This window comes from Phragmites australis, chromosome 11, assembly GCF_958298935.1.
Source record: "Phragmites australis chromosome 11, lpPhrAust1.1, whole genome shotgun sequence".
NCBI classification, from domain to species: Eukaryota; Viridiplantae; Streptophyta; class Magnoliopsida; order Poales; family Poaceae; genus Phragmites; species Phragmites australis.
Window position 1 is genome coordinate 17,848,201 of NC_084931.1, and position 20,004 is coordinate 17,868,204.

General features: G+C 40.9%; 1 pseudogene; it reads left to right on the plus strand.

Moving 5' to 3' along the window:
• Nucleotides 1-9,566: 9,566 nt before the first annotated feature.
• On the plus strand, nucleotides 9,567-10,370 carry LOC133884030 (ethylene-responsive transcription factor ABI4-like; annotated as a pseudogene).
• Nucleotides 10,371-20,004: the final 9,634 nt, after the last annotated feature.

Consider the following 20,004-nt stretch of genomic DNA (forward strand, 5'->3'; position numbering starts at 1 on the left):
AGTCAGAGCCAAAGGAATAAGGTGATGCATCACCGTTTTGGACCCTGTCGGGTTTTGTAATCGTGTTAAGGTCGGAGTCCAGGTTGTGCACGTCTCTTTCCATGGCTGCACAACCCTAGGTTGACCCCGTCATGTCCCCCTGTAAAAATACTGTAGCCATATACGTTTATACCCCTGCTCTTCAGAAAAAGTCTGTGACCCATATACCTCTTTCGATTTAGAAAAGTCAGTAGAAGAGTTTTGAGTTTGTGTCATTCGCAAAAAAAAAAGCAAGCAAGAAGCAAAGAGTGCCAAAATAAAAAGAAAGAAAGAAAGCAAAGAGTGCAAAAAAAGAGAGAAAAAAAGAGAAAATTAGTTTGCATTGTGAATTTTGTTTGTATTGTGCTTGTGTCTGATATAGTCTTCAGCTTGCTTGAGCTAGTTCTAGGAACGTGTTCGGGCCAGCAACTGTTGTGAGTACTGTGGACTTTTATTCAGCTTTGCTAATCTGATTTCATTAATTGCTATTCCTTGCTACTCAATATTGCCTGTCCCAGCAACACCTTCTCTCGATCAGAACGGTATCTTCTCTTGCAACTACCTCACTCGCACTCGATAAGGTATCATGAACCAGCCACCGATTGTGCCAACTGCCGTGATTGGTAAGAACACTTGCAAGAGCATAGTAAGACGCTTGAGAGTGTGTGACTCCACCTCCACCACCTAGTAGTCGATAGGGATAATTTATCTTTCATTATTTTCTATCTTCGACTAACTATGGCAGGAGAAGCATCGGGCACGAAAGAGTATGTTTTGAGGGAAGAACTCACAATGTTGCTGGATGATTATCGGCAAACTATTAATGACGACTTCGACAAGAAGCTTATGGGAACCAATACCGCATTGCAGCGACTCAATGAAAGCATTGCAATGCTCAATACATGCTTTGATCGATTGGTTAATCCGCCACTGAACAATAGTCGAGTGGATCCTCATGGTGCAGCCTATAAACAAAAGGAGTCCATCGCGGATGATGAAATTTTAAAATAAGAACGTGACACCTTTGATGAACGACAAATGAACCGATTGAACTTCAACTGTCAAGGTATGAGAGGTAATAATTTTCAGCAACATAACCCATGTATTAATAATGATCCATTTGCTAAGGTTAAGTTTACTATACCATCTTTTGAAGGTGCTTATGATACTGAAAGGTATTTAGATTGGGAGATGATGGTAGAACAAAATCTTAATGCTCATTTAGTTCCTGAAGTGCATAGAGTTACGCAAGCCACTAGTAAATTTAAAATTTTGCAATCATCTGGTGGAATAGGGTATGCATTGACGGATTAGCGCCTACTATATAGAATGCTTTAAAGGTTGCTATGCATAATAGATTTGTTCCACCCTCTTTTAAACGTGATTTGCATAAGAAATTGCAGCGCTTAAAACCAAGGTGATAGATCCGTAGAAGAATATTATCAGGAGCTTCAAATTAGTATTTGCGTTGTGATATTATTGAGGATGAAGAGGCTGCAATAGCACGCTTTTATGGAGGGTTAAGGTGTGAAATTCAGGACATAGTTGATTATAAAGAATACAATAGTATTTCTAGATTGTTTCAACTTGCATGTTTGGCAGAAAAAGAATTGCAGGGATGACAACAAAGACCAATGAGCAATTTTGGAAGCATGACCACTTCAAAATCAACACCAAGACAAGTTAAAATAGCCCCACGTTCAGCTACATGGTCTGTTGCCCAATTCTCGAGTAGGGCGCGTTCAGCAGTACCTTTGACATTGTCACACTCTCCCGAGGTAAGCAAATTCGTAAGTGTGCAGGGTCCAGCCAAGAGCTCTTCTTCGATTGCTTCTACAGGGCGATCGACCAGGATTGTATGCCACCGATGTAAAGGAATAGGTCATGTCATGAAGGATTGCTCAAGTCAGCGAGTGTACATTGTAACAGAAGATGGTGGATATGTAAGTGTTAGTGATGTGGAGGATGAATATGCTCTTGTAGATAACGATGCAGGTGACGAGGATGGACGTGAGACGGATATCGACCATGAGGAAGTGTTTGATGCCACTGCCACAGAGGATTATCAGATCCTTATTATGCCGCGAGTGTTAAGCACTCAAATGGAGCAAGCAGAACAGCTACAACACCACAATTTATTTTGGATGTTCCTCATAGTCAAAGATTATCGTGTTCGAGTCATTATTGATGGAGGAAGCTGCAACAACTTGGTAAGTTCAAATATGGTCAAGAAGCTTGCCTTGTCGCAAGAAACCATCCTCACCCTTATCATATTCAATGGTTCAACAACAGTGGTTAGGAGAAGGTAATGCAAATAGCTAGGGTGTATTTTTCTATTGGTTCATACCATCATTGTGCTGATTTTGATGTAGTTCCCATGCAAGCCTGCTCTCTTTTGCTAGGACGACCATGAGAGTTTGATACTGATACAACACATCATGGTAGAAGTAATAAGTACACCCTTATGTATAAAGGAAAGAAAATAACTTTTTTGCCTTTAACCCCTACTAAAATTGTGAAATGTGAACAAGAGATGGCTAAAAATAAGATAAAAGAGTTTGAGAATGAATCTAAAAATCAGCAAGTAGCGAAAAAAAAAATTCCACCCAAAAGGGAGAAAGCAACAACAACTTCTAAGTCCGATGGAATTAAAATAAAAGGGTGTGTTATACTTGCTACTAAATCTGATCTTGCTAAAATTTATGCTAATAAGCTTCTATGCTATGCTTTGATATGCAAAGAGGCCTTAGTTTCACTCGATAATATATCTAGCTCTTTGTCTCCTGCTGTTGCTAACCTTTTGCAGGGGTTTTTGGATGTATTTCTAGCTAAAGTTCCCCTGGGATTACCACCAATTCGAAGAATAGAACATCAAATTAATTTAATTCTGGGAGCAATTTTGCCAAACTGTGCTGCATATAGGACCAACTCGGAAGAGACTAAGAAAATTCAGCGACAAGTCCAAGACCTTTTGGATCACGGGTACGTACAAGAAAGTCTTAGTCCTTGTGATGTTCATGTTCTTTTGGTTCCTAAGAAAGATGGTAGTTGGCGTATATATGTTGATTTAGAGCTATTAATAATATTACTATAAGATATCATCACCCTATCCCTATGTTAGATGATATGCTTGATGAGCTGAGTGGTTCTATAATTTTCACTAAAATTGACCTGTGAAGTGGATACCACCAAACTAGAATTAAACTTGGAGATTAATGGAAAACTGCGTTTAAAACTAAGTTTGGCTTGTATGAGTGGTTAGTAATACTTTTTGGGTTAACTAATACACCTAGTACTTTCATGCGATTGATGAATGAAGTTTTACGTGCTTTTATTGGAAGATTTGTGGTGGTATACTTGATGATATCTTGATTTATAGCCAGCCACATGAGTCACACTTTGATCATCTACATGCTGTTTCTAATGCTTTGAGAGATGCACTTTTGTTCGGTAACCTCAAAAAGTGCATCTTTTGCACGGATCGAATATCTTTTCTTAGCTATGTTGTTACTCCACAGAGAATAGAAGTGGATGAAGCAAAATTGAAGCCATAAAAAGCTAGCCAACCCCTAATACTGTTACTCAAGTGAGAAGCTTTCATGTTTTTGAGGGTTTCTATCGGCGCTTTGTGCGGGATTTCAGCACCATTGTTGTCCCATTGAATGAATTGACGAAGAAATGAGTGGTTTCAAATGGGGACCTATACAAGAAAAAACCTTCAAGTTACCCATGTTCCTTTACTCTAATTCCCTGATTTTGGTAAGACCTTTAAACTAGAATGTGATGCTAGTGGGATTATAATTGGAGGCGTGTTAATTTAAGAAAGTAAACCTATTGCTTATTTCAGCGAGAAATTAAGTGGGCCAAGTCTGAATTATTCTACCTATGATAAATAATTGTATGCTTTAGTTCGTATACTTGAAACTTGGCAACATTATATATGGCCTAAAGAATTTGTTATGCATTCTGATCATGAATCACTGAAACATATTAAGAGTCAAGCTAAATTGAATAAACGACATGCTATATGGGTCAAATTTATTGAATCTTTTCCATATGTTATAAAACATAAGAAAGGAAAGGACAATGTGATTGTTGATGCGCTTTCTAGACGTTATACCATGTTATCTCAACTTGATCATAAGATTTTTGGTTTAGAGACCATTAAAGATTTATATGCTGCTGATTGGATTTTAAAGAAGTGCTTGAACATTATAAAGAAGGGAAGACATGAAATAAATATGTATTGAATGAAGGATAGCTCTATCGTGCTAACAAGCTATGCATTCCAGCTAGCTTTATTTGTCTTTTGTTGTTACAGGAGGCGCATGGAAGAGGATTGATGGCATATTTTGGAGAAAAAAGACTGAAGATGTGCTGGCTGTTCACTTCTTTTGGCTAAAGATGAGATGAGATATCGAACGCTACGTGTCCCGATGCACCACTTCTAATAAAGCTAAGTCTCGCTTGAATCCACATGGTCTTTACATACCTCTTCCTGTTCCTAGTGCATCATGGGAGGTTATTTCTATGGATTTTGTTTTAGGACTGCCTAAGACAATAAGGGGGAGGGATATCATATTTGTAGTTGTGGATAGATTTTCTAAAATGGCATATTTTATACCTTGTCACAAGAGCGATGATGCTACAAATATAGTTGATTTGTTTTTTAGGAAATCGTTTGCCTACATAGAGTGCTTAATACTATCGTCTCGGATCATGACACAAAGTTTTTGAGTCACTTTTGAAGATCACTTTGGAATAAATTAGGGACGAAACTGCTGTTTTGTACTATATGTCATCCCCAAACTAATGGTCAAACAGAGGTTGTCAACCGCACATTATCAACCATGTTACGGGCAGTTCTAAAGAAGAATTTGAGCATGTGGGAAGAGTGTTTACCGCATATTAAATTTGCTTACAACAGGTCGGTACACTCCACCACCAAGGTAAGTCCGTTCCAGGTAGTGTATGGATTTAATCCCCATGCTTCTATTGATTTACTACCTTTGCCTGTTTTTTGAAAGACTTAATTAAGATGCTAAGTAACGTGCTGAATTTATTCTTAAGTTGTATGAAACAACTAAAAAGAATATAGAGAGCATGACTGAAAAGTATAGGATTACTGGAAGTAAAGGTAGGAAGGAAATAAAATTTGAACCGGGTGATTTAGTTTGGTTGCATTTGAGGAAGTATAGGTTTCCAGAACTAAAAAATCAAAGTTGATGTCTAGAGCTGATGAACCATTTAAGATGATTGAGATAATCAATGACAATACATACAAATTGGACGTACCTGTTGATTTTGGGGTTAGTCCAATATTTAATATTTCAGATTTGAAGCCCTACTTGGGAGAAGAAGACGAGCTTGAGTCGAGAACGATTCTAATTTAAGAGGTGAGGATGATGAGCCCATGGCTCCTTCAGATATGATCAATACCGCCAATAATCCTCAAATCATACAAGGTCCAATTACAAGAGCACGTGCACGACAATTAGACCACTAGGTGGACTCGTTTCTCGTTGTTCATGTTTCCTTGGATGGATCACTACTAAATTCTTGTGATATTTTATTACTTAGGAACGTGAGAGAAGCACTACAACCTTACATGGATGTCACCCCTCGAAGGTCAAGTCTACTTGGACTCGAGGCTGAGCTCTAGTCGAAGTCGTGGATGTGGTCGAATTCGTGGTCATGGTCAAGTCTCAAGATAGCACGTTAGTAAAACAGGCATAACTCTCTCATACGAAGTCCGTTTAGGCAATCTTAGACATTCTGTAAAGCTTACGACAAGCCCTTTCCAATGGATATGAGCCTGACCAAATATTATTTATGGTGTAGTTAGAGTCGAAGGAATAATGTGATACGTCACTGTTCTGGACCCTATCGGGTTCTGTAATCCTGTCGAGGTGGAAGTCCAAGTTGTGCACGCCTCTTTCCACGGCTGCACAACCCTAGGTTGACCCACTCATATCCCCCTATAAATATACGGTAGCCGTCATAATTTAGGCTCGTGTTTAGCTTAGATTATTCTGTTTTAGACAGTTTCACTATTTATCAGTTTGTTGAACCCCAAACTCGAGTACTTCATTGTTAATTAGCAATATTTAGATTGCATCTACCTGTTCTTACTTGTGTTCTCGATTCTCTTGCAAGAAAAGCCTTCTTGGCGAGGTCAACTGCGTCTTGGCACGGTTAATAACCACGATGATCTGTTATTGATCTGTTCTATTCGAAGCCTTTTGATCATCAACGTCGAAGCTCCACCAATCGACTTATCATATTACCTTTCGGAAGATCGGGCAAACTCACATCAAGTCTTATATACGGGGCAACTCTCATTAATTATAGATCATCCTCCTATAACATCCATTCACCTATGCAACTAGTGCAAGGGGTAATATCGAGAATTTCCCATTTAAGCAAATTTGGATGTATGGTTTATGTGCTAATACCGCCACCACATCGAACCACTATGGTACCTTTGTGGAAAGTTAGAGAATATGTCGGTTATGGGACTGCGTCCATAATCCAATATTTAGAACCAACAACTGGAAATTTGCATACGACCCGCTTCGCTGATTGCATTTTTGATGAAAATAATTTTCCATCATTAGAAGGAGGAAATATACCCTTGGCTGAAAAATATCGGGAAATTATTTGGTAGGCCGAAGGAATTGCGGCATATGATCATCGCTATAGTGAACCAAATGAAGAAGTATAGAAAATTATCGTTTTACAAAAAATAGCAAATGATCTGTCTGATCATTTTTTGATTTGAAGAGCATCACTAAGTTGCATGTGCCTGCACATAATGCACCAGAAAGTGTAGAAGTACCAAAAGAAGGTACCCCTCATCTTGTCCTAGGAGCTCGGAAAAATAATAAAAGGACAAGAAATTCAGTTCCTCAAGTCTCAAATAGCCGGAGACGTCTGATGAAAATGGGGAATGAGAGCTTACCACAATCGATCATAAAAATACCCCAAAGAAAAAAGAAAGGAAGCCAGTTAAGACGTGGCGATGGTATGGAATCTAAGGAAGTAGGCATACTGGATTTTAATCTTCCCACGCAGGAAGAAACGAGCGAAACTGCTCGTGCTAAAATCGATACTAGTAAACTAAAGGACCTTGCTCCTATAGTAAGAAATAATGAAGAAGCACCTGAAAGTGCACCTAAAAGAAATAATGAAGAGCAAGATGAGAAAGCACCTGAAAGTGCAATCTATGATGAAATAGCAATGAACTATGTGAATTCATGTGAATTCTGGAATAGTGCAACCACAATAGATAACATATACTTCGCAAATAAAATTGTCACAGTTGTAGATCATTACCCTGAGCCCGCATCGCTTACTGAATGTAGAATGAGATCAGATTGGGAAGACTGGTACAGGGTAATAACAATTGAACTGTTGTCCCTAAACAAAAGAGAGGTTTTTGGGCCAGTATGCCGCACACCTCCCAACATGAAACCAGTAGATACAAGTGGGTTTTTGTTGGTAAGAGGAATGAAAGGAATGAAATTGTGAGGTACAAAGAACGACTAGTTGCACAAGGTTTCACTCAACGATCAGGTGTTGATTATGAAGAAACATATTCCCCCGTGATGGATGGTATTAACTTTATATATTTAATCTTGATGGCAGTCAACCTGGAGATGACAATTAAACTTATGGATGTTGTGACCGCATATCTTTTATGGGAGCCTTAATTTGAACATTTATATAAATGTACCTGATGGAATACCATTGCCGAATCAGGATAGAAGAAATAGACATCTTTATAGCGTATAATTGAAGAAATTGCTATATGGGTTGAAACAGTCAGGTCCCATAATGGATTTTTGCATATGAAGATGATCTGAATGTCATAGGTATAGAAGAAGAAATAGAAGAAGCAAACTTACACTTGAAGTTTGAATTTGAAATGAAATATTTGGGTCAAACCAAGTTTTACTTAAGCCTGGTGCTAGATCATGTGACAGATGGAATTTACGTACATCAGTCAAACTACACTTAGAAGGTGTTTGGTTTTGAAAAATCATTTCCCTTTAAAACCCCTATGGTCGGAAGGTCATTGAAATCAGATCAAGATCCCTATACACCTAGAAAAGAGGGGGAGGAAGTATTAGGACTGGAATTTTTATACTTATGTGCATTAGGTGCGTTGATGTATTTGACTAATTGTATTAGGGTAGATATAATGTTTGCAGTAAAGCTACTTGCATGATATAGTGCAGAACCGACTAAAAGGCATTGCAAGGGCATAAGGATATTCTGCGTTACTTGCAATGTAGCAAAGATATGGGTCTGCTCTACAGAAAGATTCAGGACCTAAGTCCGGTTGGATACATAGATACTAGGTATCTGTCAGACCCGCATACAGCAAAATCACAGTCAGGCTATGCTTTCCTATGTGATGGAACTGCAATTTCCTGAAAATCATCAAAGCAAAGTCTTGTATCTACTTCGATGAATTACTCAAAAATAATAGCTTTATATGAAACCGCACAAGAATATGCATGGCTTAGAAGAGTGATCAATTATATCCAACAGTCATGTGGTTTGAACACTACTAACACTTCCACCATTATCCATGAAGATAATGCAGCATGTGTCGCACAAGTGCAATTGGGATATGTGAAAAGTAACATAACGAAGCATATCAGCCTCAAGTTCTTTTATGCTCATGAATTACATAGAATGAATTAAATAAAGGTAATGAATACCAAATCATATGAAAATCTTACAGATTTATTCACTAAGTATCTCCCTACATCTAGTTTTGAAAGATATGTTCGTGGTATTAGGATGATAAGCCTTACAGAGTTGCACATTTTAAAAAGAGAATTTTCACATAATACCGATATGAGGAATTAAATCTTAGTAAAAACGATTAAATATCCAAAGTCAATAATGAAGATTATACGAAGTATTTTTGGTGGATTGCACTCTTTTTCTCTTAGATGAGTTTTCCGTAAGTTTCTCATGTTAAGGTTTTTGATGAATCAATTTGTGTGATCATGTCGCGAGCTATGTACTATTTTTCTTAATTTTTCTACTAAATTTATAATAAAGACTTATACATTTCACGAGAAGCGTAGATAGAAAGTGTTTCGAAACTTGAAGTTTTACTGCATCCATGCACTGGACTGCTGGTGTCCAAATTGGATTCGGATTCAAATTAAGTTCGAAATTGGATCCATTCACTGCATGCTCACATCTGCTCACTGTACTGCACTCTGACAGACTCTCTCTCCTCTCCTTATATTTGACTACCGCCCCTCTCCACCACCAAGCACATCCACCTCGGCCTCCATCCCTAGGGCTCTCTTCCCAAAGCACGCTACAGCAACCCTCTCTCTTCCCCATCCCTCCGTTGCCCCCTCTCTCCTCTTATACCAGCGCCAGTACCCCGCCCCATGGAACCCAACAACTAGTGGTGGATCCACCGGGGGGGGGCTCTGGGGGCTCAAGCCCCCCTACGCTGTGCTGCCCCTGAGGAAATACTAGAGAACAGTAGTAAAATGAGAGAGAAAATGAGGGAGATGAAGAAAGAAGGGGGGCTGGAGGAGGAAGGAGGAGGGCTGGAGGAGGAAGAAGGAGATCAGCCCCCCCCCCTTCCACTCAGACCTGGCTCCGCCACTACCAACAACCCGTCCCCCGCCACGGCTGAGGCGGCAGGCAGCAACGGCGGAGGAGGCCAGAAGGGGAAGGCGGCGAAGGGCGGGCCAGAGGACGGCAAGTTCCGGAACCGCGGCGTGCGGCAGCGGAGCTGGGGCAAGTGGGTGGCAGAGATCCGCGAGCCCCGGAAGCGCTCCCGCAAGTGGCTCGGCACGTTCGCCACCGCTGAGGACGCCACGTGCGCATACGACCGCGCCGCGCTCCTCCTCTATGGCCCCCGCGCGCACCTCAACCTCACCTCCTCGCCGCTCGGCACGACGCGCTCACACCCACACTCCTCGGCGTCGGCACGGCCCGCGCTCCTGCCGCTGCTGCCGCGACCGACGTGACAGCAATCCGCCGGCGCCGCTCCGGCCATCCAACACTTCCATCACCAGCAGTTCCAGTTCCACCTCCTGCAGCAGCAGCGGCCACCCCCGGCGCTGTACTACTCCAGCATGACCACCGCGTCCATGGTGACCACCACTGTGCCGCCAAGGGCGGCGCCGCAGGAGCCGACCGTCGCGCGTGCAGTGGGCTCCTCCACGGCACTGGAGGCGCAGGTGGGGACACCGGAGGAAGCGGCCGAGGCAGCAGGGTGGGGGTACCACAGCGGTGAGGAGGACTACGCGGCGGCGCTGCTGTGGGACGAGCCTGATTCCTTATGGTTTGATATTTTCCTCAAGTGACAAGCACATACACTTGTTGCCAGCAACTTGTCCGGCTTAAAGCTTCCGAGAGGGTGGCCATGGCGGTTGCTCTGCTAAGGCCATGCATGATGCATGTGTTTGGAAGCAAGTAAGCCAGCAAGGTAGATAGGCTTACTAGGGTTCCGATTAGTTTGTAGTAAATATATCTTTAGAAATTTTTATCTTCTCTTTTCTTAGGGTTTGCTTGGGGTATAGTAATGTCAGATGGTATTGGGAGGGATTTAGGGTTTACTGATTTAAGATTCGATTTGAATCATTCATGTTCTTTTTGCTTATGGATCATGCATTGGATGAATACTATTATTTAATTAATGATGGCATATATATCAGTATATCATATGGGACCATTTTTTTTCTTTCATCCTTGTATCTTCCAATTTTCTCCTTTCAGCAGATGGTGAATTTCAATTACTAAATCCAGGTTACTTCTAGTTCTGATTTTGTGCAGTTCTGTTTTCCATTGTCATGTGCATAGGCATCCAGGTCATGGTCTCATGGATCAATTGTGATATGTATACATCGCTTAATTTAAAAATAGGTATAATTCTAGTGAATTTGTGGGTATTTCAGCAAATAATTTTTTGTTTGAGGAGAAATAACTTCTGTTGATTAATTTCAAGTCATATTCAGATGAAAGAAAAAATTTGATATTTGTATCCGTATTTCCTTTTTGTGGTGTTTTTTTTATGTATTTTTCGTTATTTGTCCCTTGTTTCTTCTTATTTGCTCCAAATTTGTTGCAAAGAATCTGGATCAAGAATGTTGTGTTGGCCGTATGTTGGTGACTATCGGATTTCACGAATTAGCTGAATGAATCCCCTACAGTGGCCAGACGAGTCTATCAGGCCAACCTGACATGGGCCGACTAAGCCAACAGGCATGCTTAGTTAAACGTGACGTGCCGCGTGTTGTGTTGGCCTGTGTGCCACGTAGCGGATATGATGGAGGCAAGGTTGACCCGGCAGCATCGAAAATAGAAAGAATAAAAAATAATAACTAAAAAATTTCAACAAATAAAAAAAGAAAATAGATAAAAATAAACTTTATTGATTAGTTACCTAGTTAAAAACTCTCTGTTAGAAGAAAAAAAGAGTATGACCTTTGCTTCGAAAATTACATGTTTTTTTTAGAAACCCCAATTTTTTTTTATTTAATATACTTCCTCAAATGTCCAGCTTTTTTTTAAAAACATGTCACCTAATTCATAGCTGTATATATTACACTTAGCGTATCTTATATGTTCCCGTTAATTTCTCTAAAGATCTTTTCAAAACATTACCACACGCATGATCATGCACGCGAGTTCTCGGCGTCTAGATCCATTATTAGAAATATAAAATATTTTGTTAAAGTGGGTAAGTGGCTTTGGCTAGCAATTGACTTTGTTGTTCACAGGGAGAGAGTTTGGGATGGTGGCTCCATGCATGGCTCGTGATTATTTTTAGACCAAGATGAGAGATTGAGAGGTGGGTGATAGGTTGTTTTCAAATTTTTTAATAATAATCATAAAAATAAAAAATAAAAATAATAAGGACATATAATTAATTCTAAATAAGCTTTATTGATATGTTGTCTCATTAAAATCTTTCTATTAAAGGAAAAAGAGTACAACCTAGTTCAGAAATTACACGTTCTCATTAACATCTAGATAAAAAAAAATTGAATGAAACTTCAAGCTCAGTATTCTATAAAATGTGTTACATTCAAGCTTAGTGTTCTCTTTAGTGTATTGCATTCGTGCTTTGTTCCTAGTCTTTCACTATGGTAACCATTTCCACCCTCTCACATGACAAACTCGCTCTTCTCTATTTGATTATCCTTCCAGTAAGACTGAAGGCAGCCAGAAGAAACTGTAGGTATGGAATTTGTTAATAAATATTGTGCTATCGTGCTGTGCCTAGCCGGATTAAGGCATGCCAGCCTGACTCAGCTGGACTGCGCCGTGTAGGCCCACCGCACCACGTGCTTTGCCAAGGCACGACTCGTGGCTTGGTGTCGTGCTAGCTTAGCCCAGCTTGGGTCAGGCCGTGCCATGCCTGAGTCATGCCTACAGTGTCGTGCCTCCGGCTGACTCAGTAAGTACAACCTATTTATACAGCACTAATACAGACTATTTGGAATATAGAAAGAATTTGGTGTGAATTCCATTTTATGCAAAACATGCATCTATCATCGGAACTCCTGACGTTCCAAAAGTATACTACGTGCCTACGTACTACATTGTATTTTCTTTGACTAGAACGATTCACATCCTTTTCCTGATTTGTTTTTCATTCCTGGTGGTCTTCTTCCTTGGCTAGAAATGTTAGGTCTAATTCGCTCTAAACTAATCAATGACAAGCCTTAAATCATGAACACCCATCGATCCTAGCAGAAGCGTGAATACATACCCGATGAAGATGAAGACATCATAGCTTTGTTGATGTAGAGTTGTGACAGGGATCAATACGGGTTGATGATGTGTAGTGCCATGCGTACCGTCGGAGTGGAGCGTGCTGTCGTTGTCATGGTGGCCGATGCGGAGAAGGGCTCGGTGTAGTCATGGCCGTGTTGTAGTGTGGACGACGGCGGTGGCCCTAGCTCCACTTCAGCACCCAATAGGATATATCGGTCGTAGGGTGTTAGGATGTAGGGATGGCATTGGTCTGATGAGATCGATTACCCACGAGGCCCTGACGTCCCCCTTTATATCTGGTGCTGTGTGGAATAGGACCGCAACAAATAGGGTTGGCTGTGCCCCCAATCAGGGCTCATAGGTGGGATGTAGTCCCTTAGGACTCGAGCTTCCGTTAGGATACGTGATGAAGCCGAGATCATACTAACATTCTCACCCTTGATCATAAGGCTAACATTAACTATTCCATCTCAAAATGGATATTCGTTATTCTTAATGGGAGTTAGTTTGATTTATAGTTCTCTTATCCCGAATCATAAGATTCTTAATAACCCTATGCTAGTAATATGATCACGAAAGATATTGCACTACTACAGAATTGTGCTTATATGTTGGCCTATCACTGCCAGTTCCTCATGAGCCGGCAGTGATGGAGCATCACTGCCGGTTCATAAGCCACACAAGAAGAACCAGTCATCGTGGCTTATGAACCGGTAGTGATAAGGGTCATCACTGTCGGCTGATAAATTGAGCCAGCAATGATACCCAACACCCTCATCACTGCTGGTTTATTCCACTGACTGACAGTGATATATTTACATCACTACCGGCGGATTATATGAGCCGGCAGTGATATCCTCCTCTTCCCTACCTTATTCTACTTCAAACTAACAGAGTCATTTCAGAACTCTCTCACTCACAAAATCTCCTATGGCAACAAACACTTCATTTCTTCTCCCATATTGATTCCTCCACCACTCAAACTCAGTTTTGGTCAAGAAGGAGGTCTAGATGAGTTCTCTCTAGCTATCCAAACAAAATTATTTCTTTCATCTCCATTTGCCCATTTGTCTTTTCTTCATTTTTTAGGGCAAGTGAACACTGGATTTTTCCCCAACAGTAAGCAAGCTTCTAGCATGAGCCTCTTGAGCTCAAGTAAGTTGAAATCCTAAAGGTTAATCCTATATTTAGCATTTTAACTCAAAATGTTACCTGAAAAACCAAAGTTGATCTTATCCGTATAGAGACCTAGGCAAATCTTCAAAGTTTATCCTAATGAACCACATGAATAAATTTAGAAGTCTACAATATACAAACTTTAGGTATGAGCATATTTATTTTTTATTTTTAATGAATTAGAAAAATTAGCCACGATATTTAGGTATGTAGCAACATCCACTTGTATTTTTTATATTTTATTTAATTAGCAACGTCCAATATAGAAACTTTAGGTATGAGTGTATTTATTTTTCATTTTTTTGGGTTGATAATAAAGAAAATTTAAGGGATGGCACCAACAAATACTCATCGGAAGTGGACGTGAAAGCATACAAAAGGCAGCTCCTTTTATCCAGGCCAATTACCGGTAGGAGATGGTGAGGTAATTTATTTGTTGTTGATCGCAAAATCTTGTAGATATTTTGAATTTGCATTTAAAATAATGATATAATTGTAGATGGACAAAAGATGGATGTATAATACGAGCCATGTGAGCGCAGAGTACAAGAATGACGTGGAGGGTTTCCTGGTAGCAGCCGCGGCACAGAAGTCAAATACACAGTCTCAATACATGTGTTGTCCATGAGTCGATTGTGAGAACAAGAAGTAGTTCTCCACCACCCAGCAGATACATTCCTACTTGATGCCAAGGGGTTTTATGTCTGGCTATACCCGTTGGACCGAGCATGGTGAAACTGAGATCGTACAAGAAGGGCAATACATTGGAAGAGAAGACAAAGACATGTGCATCGATATGCCGGTCGACGATGCAATTATACCTCGCTTATGTTATGGAAGCTTCAATTTGTAATTTAAATAAATATGTATTTGGATTTTAGGTTAACATAATATTAATAAATACATATAGTAAAAAATCAATCGAAACATTCGAGTAGCATAGCGGTTTGTTCGGTATTACTTGAAGTAGATCATGGTTTCTAGTCTCAGCGCGCGCGCAGCCAAATCAAATTTTTTTGCTCCCCGCACCTACAGTGAAAGGGGTTTCACTGCCGATGCACATATTCGACCGGCAGTGAAACCACTTATACTGCTAGTGGACTTTAGGCCAGCAATGAAACCCCTTTAACTGTCGGTTGTCCTATTGAGCCTGTAGTGAAGGTCACCTTTCACTACCGATGGACTTCTACAGCCGACAGTGAAAGTCCTCCTCCTATAATGCTGCTCGACGTCTCACGTCCTCTGACACATAGAATTTTTTCCCTTCCTTGTGCCCTCACCGACACCGCTGCCCCCTTCCCGGAGCCCCGATGCCACCATCCCCGTCCTGGAGCCCTGGCCTCCCCGTCTTGGAGCCCTGCTGTCCCCAAAGCCCGTCGTCCTCGTCTCAGAGCCCCGCCGTCCTCTCCTTCTCTGCTTCCAAGGTTAGTGACGACATCCCCCGCCATCCTCCTCCTCTCCTCTCTTCTCCTCTCCTTTCCTCTCCTCTTCTTGTTCATCAGTTTCCCGCGACCTCATACTAATGTAGACCGCAGGCCATTGCTTGTACCGCAGGCCGTTGCTTGTACATATTTTCTGAATGAATGCTTTTGCGCACTTATGCATGTTCGATGGATGTTTTGCCTTAGATAGGAAGATGAAAGTCATCTTCAATAGCACATCGAATTCATGAGTCAACTGTATTTTCTTGCATGTTGGGTGCTAGATGTGTTCATGATATTCAGGGGGTGTTTGGCAGGGATCTAGATCTTGGATTTCTTGGAGCTGGTTATATCCAGCTCCAAGAAATCCAGGATCTGGAACTGTGGATGGATTGAGGGTATTTGGTTAAGAAATCCAAGAAAAAATAAATGTTTAAGCCACTTTATTTTATTATACAAACTTCAGATCCAGCATGGATCTCGGATTTGGAGTTGTGCCAAATAGGCCCTCATTATGTGCATTGGCCTGATGGACAACTATTTGCACTTCGAGTTAGATTTTGCAGCAATTTAAGAAGTAGGTAGAACCATAATTTGTAAAACCAGTCCAATTTCAACTGAACAAATGCATGTGTCCTATTCCAGTGCTCCCCTATTTCTTCATAAGTGGTGAACTTTAGTGTAAGACTATTACAATGTTTAGTCTCCTTTTCAATTTACCCTATATTTATTTTAACGCTCTATCAAACTAAGTCCTGCATGTTAATGTAAAGGATGCATCAGTGAAAAAGAGCTATATGATCCTTTCAGCAATGAGAAAGTAAATATGGGATTACTTGCTTATATTGTTGTATATCCCAAGTTATGCAGTTGCTTAGGACATGACAAGAAGGGAACTTCAATCAACTAGCTGACATGTTTTTTAAGTTCATTCAAAACTCAGCCATTGAAAACTGCACTGTTTTCTTACTTGTTTTAGTTTTTTTGCAAATTTTGAAATTCAAGAACTATTTACCATACATATGACTGCAAAGTTCGACTAGGATGGTTATTACATATGCACCTTGCACGTCTTTTCACTATCCCAGTTGAGCTTGCAGTTATATGTAATTACCTTCATAATCTGATGCGGACCAATCAAATAATAGACTCTTTCTTGGATAGTGGATGCATATGATGCTGGTGACTGTTTTTTGTTTTTGTTTGTTGCTTTTCCTTTTTTTAAATACAATAAAATAGTGGTGATGATGATATGGCTCAAGGCAGTATTTCTTTATTACTTCTAGGACTTTAGTACTGATTACCTGTTTGGAGAGGAAGCATTCTTCTCAAGTTAGCATTTATGTGACAGTCCTACTAGTTCAAGGAGTAGCTTCTCTCAAGATGAGTTGGACGCCCTATCTGAGGTTGACCTCAAGAGTTTTTCTTTTAGCCCAACCTAATAGCACGATGTCGACCTGCTTTCTTCTCGCACGTTGGCCCTTCTCCACGCCGGCCTGAACTACGATCCCTACGTGCCTCATTCGCCCAATCAAATCCGACGGCCCTATGTTTATTTTTTCAGAACAAAATGCGTGAGGCTCCCCTGGAACCCTAACCCTAGCTCACTCTGTCTCCCACTCTAAAAATGTCACGACCAAGAGAGAGGTGAAGAAAAGGCTGATGCAATGGGGGCTTTGATGGCGCAATTCCACCAGTGAGGGAGAGGGGGGAGGAGAAGTGAGCTAAGCGAAGTGAGAGCGGCGCCGATGTGGAGTCACTTGCGTGTGGGGGGGGGGGGCAAAGTGACCTAGGTGAAGTGATAGTGGCACTGTGGAATCACTCGCGTGACGCGCGCATGCAACCATGGTCACGTGTGGCTCAATCAAGCAGTTCCATGGTAGTGCCGATGAAGACCACTGACGAGGTCTTCAACACGTGCACACGAGCTGTGACAACAACACGAACATGTCAGGTGTGATAGATTTGCGCACGACGGACAAGCCGAGGACGGGGTGTACCACCGGAGAAGGAGAAGAACATTGGGCTCCGTCGGCCGCAGTAGCGACGAGATGCACTAGAAAATGTAAGTCTTGGCTCCCCTTCTTAGATTATGGTTCCTGATTTGGGAATTGGTGGGATTAGGGTTCCGGATTGAGGCTAAATTGAGGACTATGGTTTCGGGGATTCAGGAATTGCATTAGGTTTACCCCGAATTGTTGGATCTCCCCTCCTTCTCTATGCTACCTAAGCCCAATTGGCCAATCCAAGCACAAAATCATCCCCAAGCCGAGACATAACGACATGAATATACACATATTAGCTCTAATCCCAACCTAATTGCCCAAAGCTATACATCCGAGCTAAAAACATGAAGGCATATACATAAACACCAAAATACGTCTAACTCATGTATGATCAACACTAATCCGAACCTCAATTAGACTTAAATGCATGTAATTAACATCAATAGGATCTCAATTGGGTTCATGAATGATCACAGATAGCATACACATGAACATACGTGCATAAACAAGAATTAAACATGCTGATCCGAGCATAATTCATATCCATCGGGGCTAATTGGATTCATGTTTAGGCTAGATAGGCTCTTATGCCAAATGTTAGGTCTTATTCTCTCTAACTCATCAATGCCTAGCCTTAAATCATGAACACTAATCGATCTTAGTGGAGGCGTGAGTACATATCCATTGCAGATGAAGACATTGTAGCTCCATTGATGTAAAGCCGTGATAGGGATTAGTACAGGTTGATGATGCACAGTGTCAGAGTAGAGCACGTGGTCACTACCCCAGAGAAGGGTGTAGTGAACATGGCCCTCTTAGTGCATGTATGTGATATTGGTAATTAATGACAACATAGTCAATGGAACTAACATGTTTGTCAAGTATATACTTTAGTAGGTATCATGGATGCAACAGATGAAGAAGCAATCGAAGCCAAATTCAAGAAGTTTAAATTGGATGAGTTCAGAAAAGTTTAAATTGAGATGGTCTGGTCTAGTGTACACTTGAGAAGACATCCAAGCCACCAAAGTGGTAAAACTGATTATCCAAGTTAATTAAACAGAAGATTAGGGAGTGATTAGTACTAATATGCTTAGAGAGAGTCATTGCTAGGTGTTGCTGCCTAGAGAGAGGATCAAGGAGTGATCCTATATTATGTCAAGTGGTACGCCATCACCTTGAAGTCTTGGTAACTTGCCGGCACCGCGAGGCCTTGGCAGCTCATGCTTCTTGACCCTCCTACTTGGTGTGGAGCGATGACAAGATGCTTGTACGGGAATGCAAAGACTATTGCCTTGGTGCCTCAAGCTCCGAAGTGAAGATAACGACAAGTGTCCAGAAGAGAGGCTTGTGGTGAGGCCTTGCCTTGATGGCTTAGTGTCTCAACCAACTTGAGGCCTAGGTGGCTCAAGGGTCGTGGGTGCCGTCTAGGAGCTATAGCCTAGGTAGCTGCTCCAACGTGGACTAGATGTGACGTTTATGTTGTCGATACCATAGGATAAAAATCCCTTATGCCGAGTTTTCTCTCTCTACCCTCTTTACATTTCCGCATTTACATACTTGCAATCTATCTTTGTATGTTTACCTTCATAGAGTAGTTTGCCAAGATTGGCTATATATTACAAACCATTTGAACAGTAGAGTAGACAAACTAGATAAATCAGGACGTATTTAGATAGAAATTGATATAGGTTTATCTTGTAAAGATTTGGGAGCCAGATAGTTTTAAGTGTCATAATTCACCCCCTTCTTAAGATGTCATCGATACTTTCAATTGGAATCTGAGCCAGGGCTCACACCTTTAACAATGATACACCAATTCAAGTGGCGTTTCAACCGTATTCTCATTTTTTGATCAGTTAGGCTTCACCGCCTAGTGAGTTGTGACATCTAGGGTTGGGATGGATACCGGTAGTGCTTCATTCTTTGACGACACTCATTTCTCCCATTGGAAAATTATAATGACTTTTTATTTACAAGCTAAAGGTTTAGATGTTTGGAGAGTCACTGAAGAGGGGATGAAGCAACGTGTCATAAACAAGGAGAGGCAATTCGATGCTTTAGCTAAGCATTGATGCATTTAATCGAGTTTATTCTCTCACCAATGCTCATGATATTTGGACTGGTCTCATTGAAATACATGAAGTCACAAAGGATGTGGGCAATGAGAAATATCATGTGCTAGTCTCTCAACTCAATTAAACTTCCCTATGAATGTGCTAATGACATATAGTCACATTTGAATATTCATGTCAATGAGATTAATGGGCTAAGTTTGATGCCAATTAGAGACGATCAAGTGGTGAGAAGAATACTTCAATCTCTTCTTCCAAAGTATACGTTGATAGTCTCCATCATTTACGATAACAACAATATTAGCAACATGACTCCAAGCTAAGTTCTCGGCAAGATCACCCCCCATGAGATGACTATGAACATAAAGGTTGAAGACTCATCCTCATTCAATACCAAGAACTTTGTCCTGATAAGCAAAAAAGCTCATTGCTTACACATGAAAGAGAAGATGAGAAGGCAAAAGCAAGAGTCGGGCTTAAGCAAAGACGATGGTGATGAAGATGAAGAGATCAATGAAGAAGATGAGAAAAACACCTCAA